This window comes from Bombina bombina, chromosome 1 (assembly GCF_027579735.1).
Source record: "Bombina bombina isolate aBomBom1 chromosome 1, aBomBom1.pri, whole genome shotgun sequence".
Classification (NCBI taxonomy): domain Eukaryota; kingdom Metazoa; phylum Chordata; class Amphibia; order Anura; family Bombinatoridae; genus Bombina; species Bombina bombina.
In genome coordinates this window covers 414,928,163-414,943,818 of record NC_069499.1, presented here as the reverse complement: position 1 = coordinate 414,943,818, position 15,656 = coordinate 414,928,163, and the positions used below count along the sequence as shown (strand labels likewise).

The 15,656-nt window shown below is 39.0% G+C and overlaps 1 long non-coding RNA gene across 1 annotated transcript in view; it reads right to left on the bottom strand.

Annotated features, from left to right (window-relative positions):
- Positions 1 to 615: 615 nt before the first annotated feature.
- Positions 616 to 15,656, bottom strand: part of LOC128645372 (uncharacterized) — a 177,944-nt gene continuing 162,903 nt past the window's right edge. Inside the window, exon 3 of the long non-coding RNA XR_008400107.1 lies at positions 616 to 732. This is a non-coding gene — a long non-coding RNA (uncharacterized LOC128645372). The remainder of the gene's footprint in view (positions 733 to 15,656) is intronic.

Here is a 15,656-nt window from a genome sequence, read left to right as displayed (position 1 = left end):
ATTAGATTACACAGAAAAAAAAAGCAGCCCTAAAAAGGGCTTTTTGGGGTGCTGTCCTTACAGCAGAGATCAGATGAGTCCTTCAGGACTGTAGTGGACACTGAATACACTAGCCTAGCTATATATTTCCCTATTAATCAGCAGCAGCTACACTGTCCCTCCTCTCCCTAAGAATGCAGCTTCCGAATGAATCTAAAATGGATGCTGTCCAGGAGGTAGGATGGTCTGGGAGGGAGGGTCTGCTGCTGTTTGGCTGGAATGTGCCTGCTGACTGTGAGGTACAGGGTCAAAGTATTACTCAATGATGACGAATAGGGGCGGTTCGAACATCACATATGTTCGCCCGCCGCGGCGAACGCGAACATGCTATGTTCGCCGGGAACTATTCCCTGGCGAACTATTTGCGACATCACTATTAACACGGCATGCAGCTCTGCACTCGATACTAGCAAGGGGGTTGGGGTGGGGGGAACTGAGTGCAAAACAATGAAAAAGGGGGTGGTAAAGGGGGGGAGAAATAGGGATAGACCAGGGGAGGGTCCAGAGAGGGGGATAAGAAGGGAAATAAGGGCTTACCTTTCTTTGTATCATCAGATTCAACTCTGTCTTTTTGTTGTCTTGTTGCAGGGTCAGCTCTGGGCATTCTTGGAGGCTGAAGCAGCATGGATCGGGGAAGCAGGAAACAGATTCCCCCTAAAAGACTGCAGGACAGCGTGGTAACCGTTCAGCTACCTAGGAGGAACAAAAGCGCAGCAGTTAAGTATAAATTAGGGGCTAAAATTTCCTCTGCACCCTCCATCCCTTCTCCTTCCCCTGGTTGTCCTACCTCCGTTCCCCCTTATCCCCCCTTCTCTCGCATCCACAAGCAGCTCTAGCAGCTCCCACTGTAGCTCGCCTTCCCTAGTCGACTATCCGGTTTCCAGGCCATCCTCCCCAGGCCTCCTGTACCTTCCGCCCAGTACCTCCCGCATGGATACCCCCCTGCCATCTGCCTGCTTATCACTCTTCCCCTGGAGCCCATGCGGCAGCTGTGGGCCTTAGGCGGTCCCCTTCTAACAAGGCCGGTACTGCGGTGACCCCTCAACCCCCTCCCCAATACCGGAAACAGCCGCGGTCATCACTTCCGGTATCGGAACCAACACCAGGCAAGGCCTATTGTTCCCAGGGATTGGAGGATAACAAGGGTACCTACGTTCCCTCCCCTAATATACAAGCAGGCTCGGAGGGACCCCCCCGATCATTCCCCTCCTCTGAAGCGGCACTGGAAGCGAACAGGGACATCGCTTCTGGCCGCGCATGCGCACAGCCTCATAAATTCCCCTTCCGGTCACATCAGGCCCCCATCTATGGGAATAGGCCCTGATAAACATACCAGGCCCGATCCCTCTCCCCATATATACCATTCAGGGGTAGCAGGCACAGTTATCACTCCTCCTAGCAGCCTGCCAGCCAAGGGGCTTCCCGCGTTCCTCAGGGCCCATGAATCCCCCCTAGTAGCCATCTGGGCATTCCATCCCAGAGCCACTCCTCATCAACCCCCCCTATAAACCCCATAGCCTACACAACTATAGGTGGCACATTCCTCCATCCCCCAGTATTATTCCCCTTCATTCTTTGTCTGTTCTAATATGCAGGGTATTATTGTTGAGGAGTGGGGCTATCCTTGATGACCTATCAATTGCCTTCTATGTAGGTCAAAACATCTAATGCAAAGTTCGTCAAATATAGCTTTATCGCATCATAAGTCACTGTTGGGCACACAATCTATGAATGTGTAGATAGCAATCCCTCTGTTACCGGTCAATCCCCTTCGGTGACAAGCCAGTGCAAACCCGTAAAGTAATGTTCATATATTACGGCGGATGATGCTTTACAAGACACGGCCAAATTAGGCATTAAGTGCTCTTACCGTAAAAATCACACTTTGGGCTCAAGATTGGCACCCACACAGTTGAAACAAACCAGTAACTCGGAATCTTCTTGGTTAAGGCATCTAGGTATGTTTAGATGTGGGCGAAGAAAGTGTAGGCCCTGTTATTTTGCCTTGATCACCACTAACTTTAGATCGTGTGTGACAGGAGAGAGTTTTGATATAAAATCCTGTCTAAATTGTACCACTGAATGCATCGTGTATCTTTTGGAATGCACTCTTTGTTACAAACAATATGTAGGACTCACTGGGAGAGATGCTAACTCTAGGATCAGAGAACATCTGTCCACATTGTCATTAGGTAAGGCTGCTACACCTTTGGTGCAGCATTTTGCAACCAGACATAATATGTAGGACTCACTGGGAGAGATGCTAACTCTAGGATCAGAGAACATCTGTCCACATTGTCATTAGGTAAGGCTGCTACACCTTTGGTGCAGCATTTTGCAACCAGACATAATAAAAGTGTTGACTCCCTTAGATGGTGTATTATTGAGAAGATAGTATCACCAAAAAGAGGGGGCAATAAGGAACAGATTTTGGCCAAGCGAGAGATGTACTGGATCTTCAAATTGGAGACACGTATCCCCAAAGGTCTTAACTCTAAATATGACCTAATTAATTTTTGGGAATAGTCTCATCCAGTACATCTCTCTTATGTTTTCATGTTCCTATCTTCCATTGATATACAATGATGTGTACCTACAGATACACAATAGGTAAACTGCAAATGTGCTGTACACTTGTAACCTAGGTTTACAACCAGGTTTATATTGCATTCTTTCCTTAACGTTTTGTATATATAAATTTAAGCTTAACAAATAGAACGAATAACCAGTACTACTTAGTCTATGTCTTGTGGGATGAAGTCCGGGCCTAAGGTGCCTCTAGATATATATAATGTTTAGCATATATTTTCATATTAGCTTTATAGTATACTAAGAGGCTTTGGGCTAAGACTTTATCCTATTCTATACTAACATTGACAGAACATTAACAGGTTTCTATTGTTCATTTCTGTTTGAATTCATGTTTTGGATTACTAAGGAACAGTAAAGATGGATTGAATGTATTAGTTAACTATTTCACAGTTATAGAATATGTTTATATGGACACCCTTATTCATATACTGATATTGTTTATTTATTTATATAGTGTATGATGAGGTTTGTATATATTGGTATACACCTTACTTTATACTAAGTTGTAAATTGGGTTTTTGTTATATTCCAATATTGTTCTATAGTTGCCGTGTGGAGGTTTGGTGTATACACAAATATACTTATAATTATAATCTTCTTTATATATTATATATCGTATAACTAATTCCATCTATTTATGCGACTCTTGGTAACATTAGTTGCTCCTGAGTACATGCCTTGTAATATTTGTATTTGTGAAAGGTCTTAATTTATGAGTGGGTGTATTCTTCTCTTTTGTTTTTAACTTGAATCTTTGTTAACCAATGATGTCTTAACATGTAATATATAAGGCAGGGGCAACGCCCTACACCTATGGCTATGACTACGGCTAACGCCGAAACGCGTAAGCCAGCTTAGGTAAATACACCTACTCTGTCTACTCCTGTTTTGTTCCTGTATTTTAAAGTTACTTCACAATAAAGGATTTATATTTTACAAACGGACTGTCCGCACCTTTTGATTTACTCTAATATGCAGGGATCAGATGGATGCAACCAAGGGCCTGTGTGAGTATAACGATTTATGTGATATAAGTGATATAAATTCCTCATCTGACTTGGGCTCGGACAGCTATAGGTCTGAATCCGATTCAGATGTGGGGGGAAATGATAGGAACAAGTGTGATACGATTCTTAAATTACTTCAAAAAATGAGAAAAAAAGCAAGCATATTTCCATAGCCAGGAAAAGTGAGGCTACAACAGGGGCAAAGGTAAATAACTCCTTAAAGGGAGCTAGCAAACAAATAGAGGAGGTGGGGGAAATTGCGAAATTGTCAGAGAGGTCAGGTATCCCCTGCGAATTGGATCCATTATGGGAATTTGAAACAAAAAACTATAAGAAAAGCCAGGCTGGGCAGGTACATAGATGTGTTCCAATTAACCAAGGAGGCAGTAAAAGATAAAGATAAAAAACACGATAGATTGCAAAGAAAAAATTACGCCCCCAGGAGGGACATTGTACAATGGATGAAGGGTTTTCTAATATACGCAGCATGCTACTTGAAAGATAGACCCACACAGGGGAAGAGTTTAACTAGATATATGCATACCATATTGGAGGTATACACAACTTTTGGAGGTCAGGCATGGAGGGATTATGACACTGAATTTAGAAAAAAGTTGGGAAAAGCAAGCAACAAATATTTTGGGAGAAAATAAATGGACATGTGGCATAGACTAGTGAAACCGGACGGAAATCATAGGCAGAAGGGGAATTATTATGGTAACATCTGGGGAAATAACACAATGGAGGAGGGTAATAAAAAGATATGTTGGGCATATAACGACAAAAAATGTGACACACAAAACTGCAATTTTAACCATGCATGCAGATACTGTAAGGGAACTCACCCAGGAGCCGACTGTAATAGAAACACCAGGTGGCCCTTTCGGCCCACCCAAGGCAAGGAAGCCAGCCAGGCCCAAACTAACTATCCCCATTCACATATACACCCCGCTCCATATCCCAATAATTGTAAAAATGCTAAGAACATACAAAAACACTAAAAGAGCCACCTTTCTGACAGTCATTTACGAATGGCTTCTGTATACCAAAGCAAGGCAAAATTAAAATGGGAAAATCGCGTAACTTAATATCAGCTTACCAATCCCCTGAGGTGGTGAGACAGAAACTTACAAAAGAGGTTAAGTTAGGGAGGGTAGCTGGTCCGTTTAAAAAACCCACCATTAGTCGATATGGTAATTTCACTGGTGGGGATAGTGCCAAAAATAGAGCAAGGGACATTTAGACTAATTGTAATACTGTCCTCTTAACAGACGAAAGAGCATACTTCTCAATATCCAGTGATGTCCGCAATTGGTATAGATATACCTAAAATTGAATTACAGTAAAATTAAGGTAATTTCGCCCGTGACATAAGACACTACCCTTAGGTGAATAAGTTATTAAGTAAATCTAATAGTACCCGTGATATTCCAATAGGTATACTTTATTATTTATGAGTCTTACAGGTACTGTTCTTATAGGAAGGGGTTGACCCACCTTCTTTATGGAAAATATATTACCCAATTAGGTAGATTCAAATCACTTAGGGGGCTTGTAAAATTCTGTTAGGTGTACTTAGGTAAACCACCAACATAGTTAACTAGGATTAGAAATTATTATGATCTGGGTTTATAATATATGGCTATATATCTTCAACGTTATCCGCAATTAATACACATATAATTGGAGGTAAATAGCTACGCTAATGTCACAGGGCACTGCCCGCTGATAGTTGTATTTCAGAGTAAAAGTGATAATGCGGGTTTAACCCATCCTATTATTTTTCATAAAGTATTAAGCCAAATGTAGTCGGTTCTGATCTATTATGAAGCTGTTGCTCCGTTTAGGTCAGATGCGGCTAAACCACCAACGTAAATGACTCAGGATACTGTCACATCCAAGGGTTATCAGTAGTTACTGTCAGAATTAAGGTAGGAAAAATCCTATTAGCTGATGCAACAGCCAATAGGATTTTTCCTACCTTAATTCCCATTGCCTGATAGAATTCTATCAGCCAATCGGAATTCAAGTGCCTTGAATTATGCTCCGCGTCGGATGTCTTGAAGATGGACCCGCTCCGCTCCAGATGGATGAAGATAGAAGATGCCGCCTGGATGAAGACTTCTGCCCGTCTGGAGGTCCTCTTCTGCCCGTATAGGATGAAGACTTCTGGCCGTCTGGAGGACCCCTTCTGCCCGGTTGGGTGAAGACGTCTCAAGGTAGGGTGATCTTCAAGGGGGTAATGTTAGGTTTTATTAAGGGGGGATTGGGTGGGTTTTAGAGTAGGGTTGGGTGTGTGGGTGGTGGGTTGTAATGTTGGGGGGTATTGCATTTTTTTTACAGGTAAAAGAGCTGATTACTTTAGAGCAATGCCCAGCAAAAGGCCCTTTTAAGGGCTATTTGTAATTTAGTGTAGGGTAGGGATTTTTATTATTTTGGGGGGCTTTTTTATTTTATTAGGGGGATTAGATTAGGTGTAATTAGTTTAAAATTCTTGTAATTATTTTATTATTTTCTGTAATTTAGTGTTTGTTTTTTTACATACTTTAGATAATTTTATTTAATTGTATTTAGTTTAGGTAATTAATTTAATGATAGTGTAGTGTTAGGTGTAATTGTAACTTGGATTAGGTTTTATTTTACAGGTAAATTTGTATTTATTTTAGCTAGGAAGTTATTAAATAGTTAGTAACTATTTAGTAACTATTCTACCTAGTTAAAATAAATACAAACTTGCCTGTAAAATAAAAATAAATTCTAAAATAGCTACAATGTAACAATTAGTTATATTGTAGCTATCTAAGTGTTTATTTTATAGGTAAGTATTTAGTTTTAAATAGGAATAATTTATTTAATGATAGGAATATTTATTTATATTAATTTAAATTATATTTAAATTAGGGGGTGTTAGGGTTAGATTTAGGATTAGGGGTTAATAAATGTAATATAGTGGCAGCGGTGTAGGGGGGCAGATTAGGGGTTAATATAATGTAGGTGGCGTCAGGGTCCGTGAGCAGCGGTTTAGGGGTTAAACATGTTATTTAGTTGCGGCGGGGTCCAGGAGCGGCGGTTTAGGGGTTAATACATATAATGTAGGTGGCGGTGGGCTCCGGGAATGGCGGTTTAGGGGTTAATAACTTTATTTAGGTGCGGCGGGGGCCGGGAGCAGCGGTATAGGGGGTAAAACAGTATAGTTTAGTGTGGGTGCTTAGTGACAGGGTACCAAGAAAGCTGCGAATAAGACGAAGAGCAGCGAGATCGATGACTGTTAGTTAACAACTAACTTGTACTTGGTGCGCAGCTTTTTGACAGCTTTCTTTTTTAATTTTGGAGAACATATTCAGGTCCGCGGCAGCGATGTTAGGCGAGCGTATTGGTGATAACTAGGCCTTTATCTGTATATATCTATACTTATATATAATCATGTGTATATATATATATATATATATATATATATACATACTGTGTGTATGTGTATATATATATATATATATATATATATTGTACCAAAATACTATCAGATATATAGAAATATATATTTAGGAATAAGTATATATTTATAAATATTTATATTTTCATGTAGGGCTAACGCACATGAGAATATGCGATCGGGTTTGTTAGGATTTTTTTCACACTTTTTTGTTCCATTGACTTCTATGGAGGAAAAGGTTATTGTGCGTGCAATATTGTAAGTTTGGCTTTTTATGCACGATTAGTGCGCGAGCGAAAACAGTTTACTTTCAACTCAAAATACGAGCGCAACTGACACACACAGAACGCTGAGTTGAGTGGGAATGGTAAATAGCGCTCCACTTGTAATCTGGTCTGATGTCTTTTAAACCTAAATTCAAGAGACTACTATAATGTGCCTCTACCCACGGATGTGGTTATAATTCTTATGCTAATTTTGTGACTGTATAATTAAAATTTTATTAAAGACGCAAATAATATTTCCCATTAGTTTGTTTTACTGCTCCTAATGCAGAAATATTTTATCACAGAAATAACTCTGACCTCCCACCACCCACCAGTTCCTCTAAGTGGTTCCCCTCCAAAGAAGATCAAAAGAGGTCTCATGTGGGTGTTGGATTATTTTTTCTTTATTTTGGAAGGATCTCAATCTTATAATAATTTGAGGAAACTGCTGAATGTTGGAAACCATTTCACAGACATTTGCAACACAATAGTGACCCCAAAAAGTACCTAGACTCATAAAAATTGTACTGATCATTCATTTTAACAGAGAAAGCTAAAGTAATTATACAGCATCTTTATAATCCTGTTAGATTCCCATGTAAATTCTGATTATGACATCACAAACTATCATTGTACACTATGAGGTCAATACTTGAATCCCTGTAGCCTGTGATGTCATAGCTGCCTCTGAATGTTATAAAGACTGTTAGAGCAAATCCCAGTACACTTTACTCCGGTTGTTTACTTGTGAATACTGAGAGAATTATCATGTTTGCTTTAAAGATTGCATTGCTGCTTTTCTTTATTTATCAATTTGGTGCATGTGACGACTCAGGTAAGGAAGCAATTTAAAGGGACATTATCACCAATTTATTTTCTATAGATATTATTATGTTGTATCTTATGTGTGTACATATATATATATATTTATTTATATTATGTTATATGGTAGAACTAAGAGTAGCAGGAGACTGAGTTGTTTAGGCTAGACAATATTTGCTAGATAGGTTTTTTTGGTGTTATCTGTATTTTTAGATAAATAAGAACAAGTTATTGTCAGATGATACCATATATAACTTATTTATTGCAATGGTAGTCATGTTATTACTATTTATATCCCTATTACTGATAATAAAAAGTATGGTCCATTTAAAGTGCTTAAATGATTGGCTGCAGCAATAAACAAAAATCACTTTGTAATATAATTCTCCAGTTTCATATGCAGTTAACTTGAAGTTTAAATACATAGTAATTTATAAGTTGACACCGGTATTTATCCTTTCCAGTGCCAGATGACGTTGGGCCGCACATGCTCCTGCGACTTATTAGTCAACTATCACCAAAACAGTGTGAGGATCTTCTAATGGATATTACAGAATCACTAGGTCAACGCAGGGAATACGGTAGGTTTATTAATAGAAGGATGAACTGGTAACAGACAAAACTATATAGATTACTTTGATAACAATGGCACATTATAGTTTATGCTTTGTGCATTATTAAACAGTCACTAGCACAATAAGAAACACTGCATCAGACATTACTGTAGTGCAGAACTTTCTTCTAAAGTCTAAAGGTGTTTTCTTAAAATGATAATCAGCCCTACCAAAACTCTATAGAATTCCAGCTTTTATCTTCCTTATAGACTCCCTTTAATACATTTCCTGCCATAGGTTTTTATCATTTTTATCACACTTTTTAGCTCCCTGTGATAAGTGCCCTTGTTTACATACACCCTTATACTAACTACCCAAAAGTAATGGTTATTACTTTTATTATCATGATCATTTTATTACATATTATTATTACTATTATTATACTCTGTTTCTTATTACCCAGCATGCTTCACATTCCTTTAACATAAACACTGAAACACAAAAAATATGTCATTTAAATAAACAAATCCAATAAATGAATTGATCTGATTAATACTTTTTTGTATTTCTTTTATTTGCAACAGACAAAGACAAATGTCCTGGCATTCTGATGGAACTCCTTGACCAACTAGGAGACATGGCCTGGGATATATTTTCTGATGCCCTGTATGACGTAACACGTAATGATGTTTCTAAAGGTAAAGTCTATGTTACGCCATTGTTTTTTTAAGTATACTTAAAGTTTATTATGTTTGTACACATAAGTATTTGCTTCTAGTCTAGCATGGAGAATTTTATACATTGTTGGTACATTCCATACTGTGAAATAGCTGCCTGGAGGAGAAGAGGGGAGCAGTTTTACATATGATTGTACAGAAATGTCCTGCTGATTAAACACTATATAAATAGCCATACTCAGACATTACATGTTCTCATGTTTATTACATACAGCACTAGTATGTTAGGTCTGTACATACAACACTAGTAGCTCAGGTCTGTACATACAGCACTAGTAGGTCAGGTCTGTACATACAGCACTAGTAGGTCAGGTCTGTACATACAGCACTAGTAGGTCAGGTCTGTACATACAGCACTAGTAGGTCAGGTCTGTACATACAGCACTAGTAGGTCAGGTCTGTACATACAGCACTAGTAGGTCAGGTCTGTACATACAGCACTAGTAGGTTAGGTCTGTACATAGAGCACTAATAGGTCAGGTCTGTACATACAGCTCTAGTAGGTTAGGTCTGTACATACAGCACTAGTAGGTCAGGTCTGTACATACAGCACTAGTAGATCACGTCTGTACATAGAGTACTAGTAGGTCAGGTCTGTACATACAACACTACTAGGTCAGGTCTGTACATACAGCACTAGTAGGTTAGGTCTGTACATACAGCACTAGTAGGTCAGGTCTGTACATACAGCACTAGTAAGTTATGTCTGTACATACAGCACTAGTAGGTCAGGTCTGTACATACAGCACTAGTAGGTTAGGTCTGTACATAGAGTAGTAGTAGGTCAGGTCTGTGCATACAGCACTAGTAGGTCAGGTCTGTACATACAGCACTAGTAGGTTAGGTATGTACATACAGAACTAGTAGGTTAGGTATGTACATACAGAGCTAGTAGGTTAGGTCTGTACATACAGCATTAGTAGGTTAGGTCTGTACATACAGCATTAGTAGGTTAGGTCTGTACATACAGCACTAGTAGGTTAGGTCTGTACATACAGCACTAGTAGGTCAGGTCTATACATACAGCACTATTAGGTTAGGTCTATACATATAACACTAGTGGGTCATGGCTGATTAAATGTATCCAATTTAGTTTTACAATATGTAGTGATAATAAAACATGGGTCATTTCTTATTGTTTAGTTTAACCTGTTTAACCTCTTTACTCAACAGCTCTTGGAAAGTCCTTCAATAAGGGCAAAGCCTCGCTGATGACGTATGATGCCAAAGGCTATGCTGAAGGCTATCGTAGGCGAAAGAGAGGGCTCAAGACCTTCATAATACCAAAAGGTGCAAGACTGGAGACATCTGGAGCTAGAGGCAACAAGAGAGACTGTAAGTGTCTTTAACAAAGTTACGTTGCTTTAAGAAACATAATACTGCATAGTGGGTGATCTATTACAGGTTAAACAGTTATAGCCTATTTATATTTTTGTACATAAACACGGACTGGATTCTTATATATTTAGAAGGGACTATTTCCATGTTGCATTTGTTTCAGTTAAAGAAAAAAAAAATCATAATTAAAAACAACTTTCCTATTTAAACGTTTCCTTTTTTTTATATTAAATTGATATAAAATTGATGTGTCCAGCCCTTACAGAGACAAATGATTCTATTCCTAGTAAATGGTGTGCTCTGTTATATTTGACTAATCTTTACAATTAATTATTTTAATGGTTTAAAATGATAACATCAGCAATTTAATGGTAACTAAATATAGATTAGTTCAGTTATAATAAGACATAGCTTTTGTTACTGTTCCCTGAGCTGTTTAGATCAACATCGTTCAGTTTGCTATCTGTTTTCTAATTTTGAATATACTTTACCTTTGAGATCTGCCTATTATCTGCTTTATCCAAATTCAATTTTGTTTAATTTGCAGTGAACAGCCTTGAAGATGAGGATTTGATTGTTGAGAGAGAACAGCCACCATATAGCCGTCCCCTTACTGCATGGCGCCACCCATTGATCTATTGGATGGTCTTTGGGTTCTTCGGAGCTGCTGTACTAATTGCTGTTATCATCTTGGTCATCGTTAGAAGCAGTGATGATGAAGAGACAGATGAAGAAGAACATTCTGTTTTGTCTGTTTGACCAGCTTACAAATAAAAAATGCAGTCAATCAAATCACTTTATAATTATACAATAAATTTGAATCTTTTACACCACTTCTGTCCTATACTGTTTTATATTTTATACTGTTTTATATTTTAACATACATTGGTATATGGAAGATTAATAATATCTCTGGGAGAGGTAGTTAGGAATCAGGGAACACCTATCTCACCAGATTAAGCACCATAAGCGAACCATATTTTTTTTTCTAGTTACTTATTGTTATACATTGCTCCTATGTTGGTGAGAGACAGGAATATATTAGTGCTATGGAAAGAGAAATGGTGGTGTAAATCAGACATGATTTAGCTTGAGTGGAGACAGGAATCAGTGGCCTAGATTTAGAGTTTGGCGGTAGCCTTGAAAACCAGCGTTAGAGGCTCCTAACGCTGGTTTTAGGCTACCGCCGGTATTTGGAGTCAGTCAGGAAAGGGTCTAACGCTCACTTTTCAGCCGCGACTTTTCCATACCGCAGATCCCCTTACGTAAAATTGCGTATCCTATCTTTTCAATGGGATCTTTCTAACTCCGGTATTTAGAGTCGTGTCTGAAGTGAGCGTTAGAAATCTAACGACAAAATTCCAGCCGCAGAAAAAAGTCAGTAGTTAAGAGCTTTCTGGGCTAACGCCGGTTTATAAAGCTCTTAACTACTGTGCTCTAAAGTACACTAACACCCATAAACTACCTATGTACCCCTAAACCGAGGTACCCCCACATCGCCGCCACTCCATTACATTTTTTAACCCCTAATCTGCCGACCGCCACCTATGTTATACTTATGTACCCCTAATCTGCTGCCCTAACACCGCCGACCCCTATATTATATTTATTAACCCCTAACCTGCCCCCCACAACGTCGCCGCCAGCTACCTACAATAATTAACCCCTAATCTGCCAACCGCCACCTACGTTATACTTATGTACCCCAATCTGCTGCCCCTAACACCGCCGACCCCTATATTATATTTATTAACCCCTAATCTGCCCCCCTCAACGTCGCCTCCACCTGCCTACACTTATTAACCCCTAATCTGCCGAGCGGACCGCACCGCTACTATAATAAAGTTATTAACCCCTAATCCGCCTCACTCCCGCCTCAATAACCCTATAATAAATAGTATTAACCCCTAATCTGTCCTCCCTAACATCGCCGACACCTAACTTCAATTATTAACCCCTAATCTGCCGACCGAATCTCGCCGCTACTGTAATAAATGGATTAACCCCTAAAGATAGAATCCTATCAGCCAATCGGAATTCGAGGGACGCCATCTTGGATGACGTCCCTTAAAGGAACCGTCATTCTTCAGTTGGACGTCGTCGGAAGAAGATGGGTCCGCGCTGGAGGTCTTCACGATGGAGTCGGTCCTCATCGGATGAAGATAGAAGATGCCGCTTGGAAGAAGATGGTTGCCGGTCCGGATCTACTCTTCTTCCCGGATAGGATGAAGACTTTGGACCCTCTTCTGGACTTCTTCAGCCGTCGGATGATGGATGTCTAGCCCCCGCTTGGGTTGGATGAAGATATCGGAGCCAGGACGGATCGGTGTGATACCCGGTGAGGTGAAGACAAGGTAGGAAGATCTTCAGGGGCTTAGTGTTAGGTTTATTTAAGGGGGGTTTGGGTTAGATTAGGGGTATGTGGGTGGTGGGTTGTAATGTTGGGGGGGGTATTGTATGTGTTTTTTTACAGGCAAAAGAGCTGAATTTCTTGGGGCATGCCCAGCAAAGGGCCCTGTTCAGGGCTGGTAAGGTAAAAGAGCTTGAACGTTTGTAATTTAGAATAGGGTAGGGCATTTTTTTATTTTGGGGGGCTTTGTTATTTTATTAGGGGGCTTAGAGTAGGTGTAATTAGTTTAAAATTGTTGTAATATTTTTCTAATGTTTGTAAATATTTTTTTATTTTTTGTAACTTAGTTCTTTTTTATTTTTTGTACTTTAGTTAGTTTATTTCATTGTATTTATTTGTAGATATTGTATTTAATTAATTTATTGATAGTGTAGTGTTAGGTTTAATTGTAGGTAATTGTAGGTATTTTATTTAATTTATTTATTGATAGTGTAGTGTTAGGTTTAATTGTAACTTAGGTTAGGATTTATTTTACAGGTAATTTTGTAATTATTTTAACTATTTTAGCTATTAAATAGTTCTTAACTATTTAATAGCTATTGTACCTGGTTAAAATAAATACAAAGTTACCTGTAAAATAAATATAAATCCTAAAATAGCTATAATATAATTATAATTTATATTGTAGCTATATTAGGATTTATTTTACAGGTAAGTATTTAGCTTTAAATAGGAATAATTTATTTAATAAGAGTTAATTAATTTCGTTAGATTTAAATTATATTTAATTTAGGGAGGTGTTAGTGTTAGGGTTAGACTTAGCTTTAGGGGTTAATACATTTATTAGAATAGCGGTGAGCTCCAGTCGGCAGATTAGGGGTTAATGTTTGAAGTTAGGTGTCGGCGATGTTAGGGAGGGCAGATTAGGGGTTAATACTATTTATTATAGGGTTAGTGAGGCGGATTAGGAGTTACTAACTTTATTATAATAGCGGTGCGTTCTGCTCGGCAGATTAGGGGTTAATAAGTGAAGGCAGGTGGAGGCAACGTTGTGGGGGGCAGATTAGTGGTTAATAAATATAATATAGGGGTTGGCGGTGTTAGGGGCAGCAGATTAGGGGTACATAGGGATAATGTAAGTAGCGGCGGTTTACGGAGCGGCAGATTAGGGGTTAATAATAATATGCAGGGGTCAGCGATAGCGGGGGCGGCAGATTAGGGGTTAATAAGTGTAAGGTTAGGGGTGTTTAGACTCGGGGTACATGTTAGAGTGTTAGGTGCAGACGTAGGAAGTGTTTCCCCATAGGAAACAATGGGGCTGCGTTAGGAGCTGAACGCGGCTTTTTTGCAGGTGTTAGGGTTTTTTTCAGCTCAAACAGCCCCATTGTTTTCTATGGGGGAATCGTGCACGAGCACGTTTTTGAAGCTGGCCGGGTCCGTAAGCAACTCTGGTATCGAGAGTTGAAGTTGCGTTAAATATGCTCTACGCTCCTTTTTTGGAGCCTAACGCAGCCATTCTGTGAACTCTCAATACCAGAGTTATTTAAAAGGTGCGGCCAGAAAAAAGCCAGCGTTAGCTACGCGGGTCGTTACCGACAAAACTCTAAATCTAGCCGAGTGTTTTTTTGGAGAGAAATCAATGGTGTGTGAGGAATATAAATCAACTATTCCTAATGTGAGAGGGATATTAGTGAGTTGGTGTGGGTAGGAAAGGAATCATCTGGTGGTTTTAGGAAGCTTGAAATGCAGAGACTAAAATTAATTAGTGACACAGAGAGTGAAATAATTTGGTAAGTGGGACAGAAATCAGTGTTTTTGGGGTTCCTAATTTAGATTGTGATATGGGTCCATATTTTGTAAGGGATATAAAAAGGATTATTGTCCAAATTAAATGTGTAATGTTATCACATGCATAACACTTTTGGGATAACTGTTGGCCATCACTAATATTTGGTACATCTGATGGCCAGCACTAATATTTGGTATAACTGTTGTTCGTTGCTAATATTTGGTATAACTGTTGGCCAGCATTAATATTTGGTATAACTGCTGCTTGGCACTAGTATTTGGTATAACTGTTGTTTGGCAGTCTGCACTAATATTTGGTATAACTGCTGGTCGACGCTATTAACTGTTGGCCAGCACTAATATTTGGTACAACGTTTGGCCTGCACTAATATTTATTATAACTGTTGTTCGGCGCTAAAATTTGGTATAACTGTTGGTCAGCAGTAATATTTGGTATAACTGTTATTCGGCAGTCGGCACTAATATTTGGTTTAACTGCTGTTCGGCACTATTTGGTATAACTGTTGGCTAGCGCTAATATTTGGTAAAACTGTTGGCCAGCACTAATATTTAGTATTACTGCTGTTCGGCACTAACATTTGGTATAACTGTTGGCCAGGAAAAATATTTGGTACAACTTTTTGGTATAGCTATTGTCCTGCACTAATATTTTGTATAACTGTTATTCGACAGTCAGCACTAATATTTGGTATAACTGCTGTTCAGCAATAAT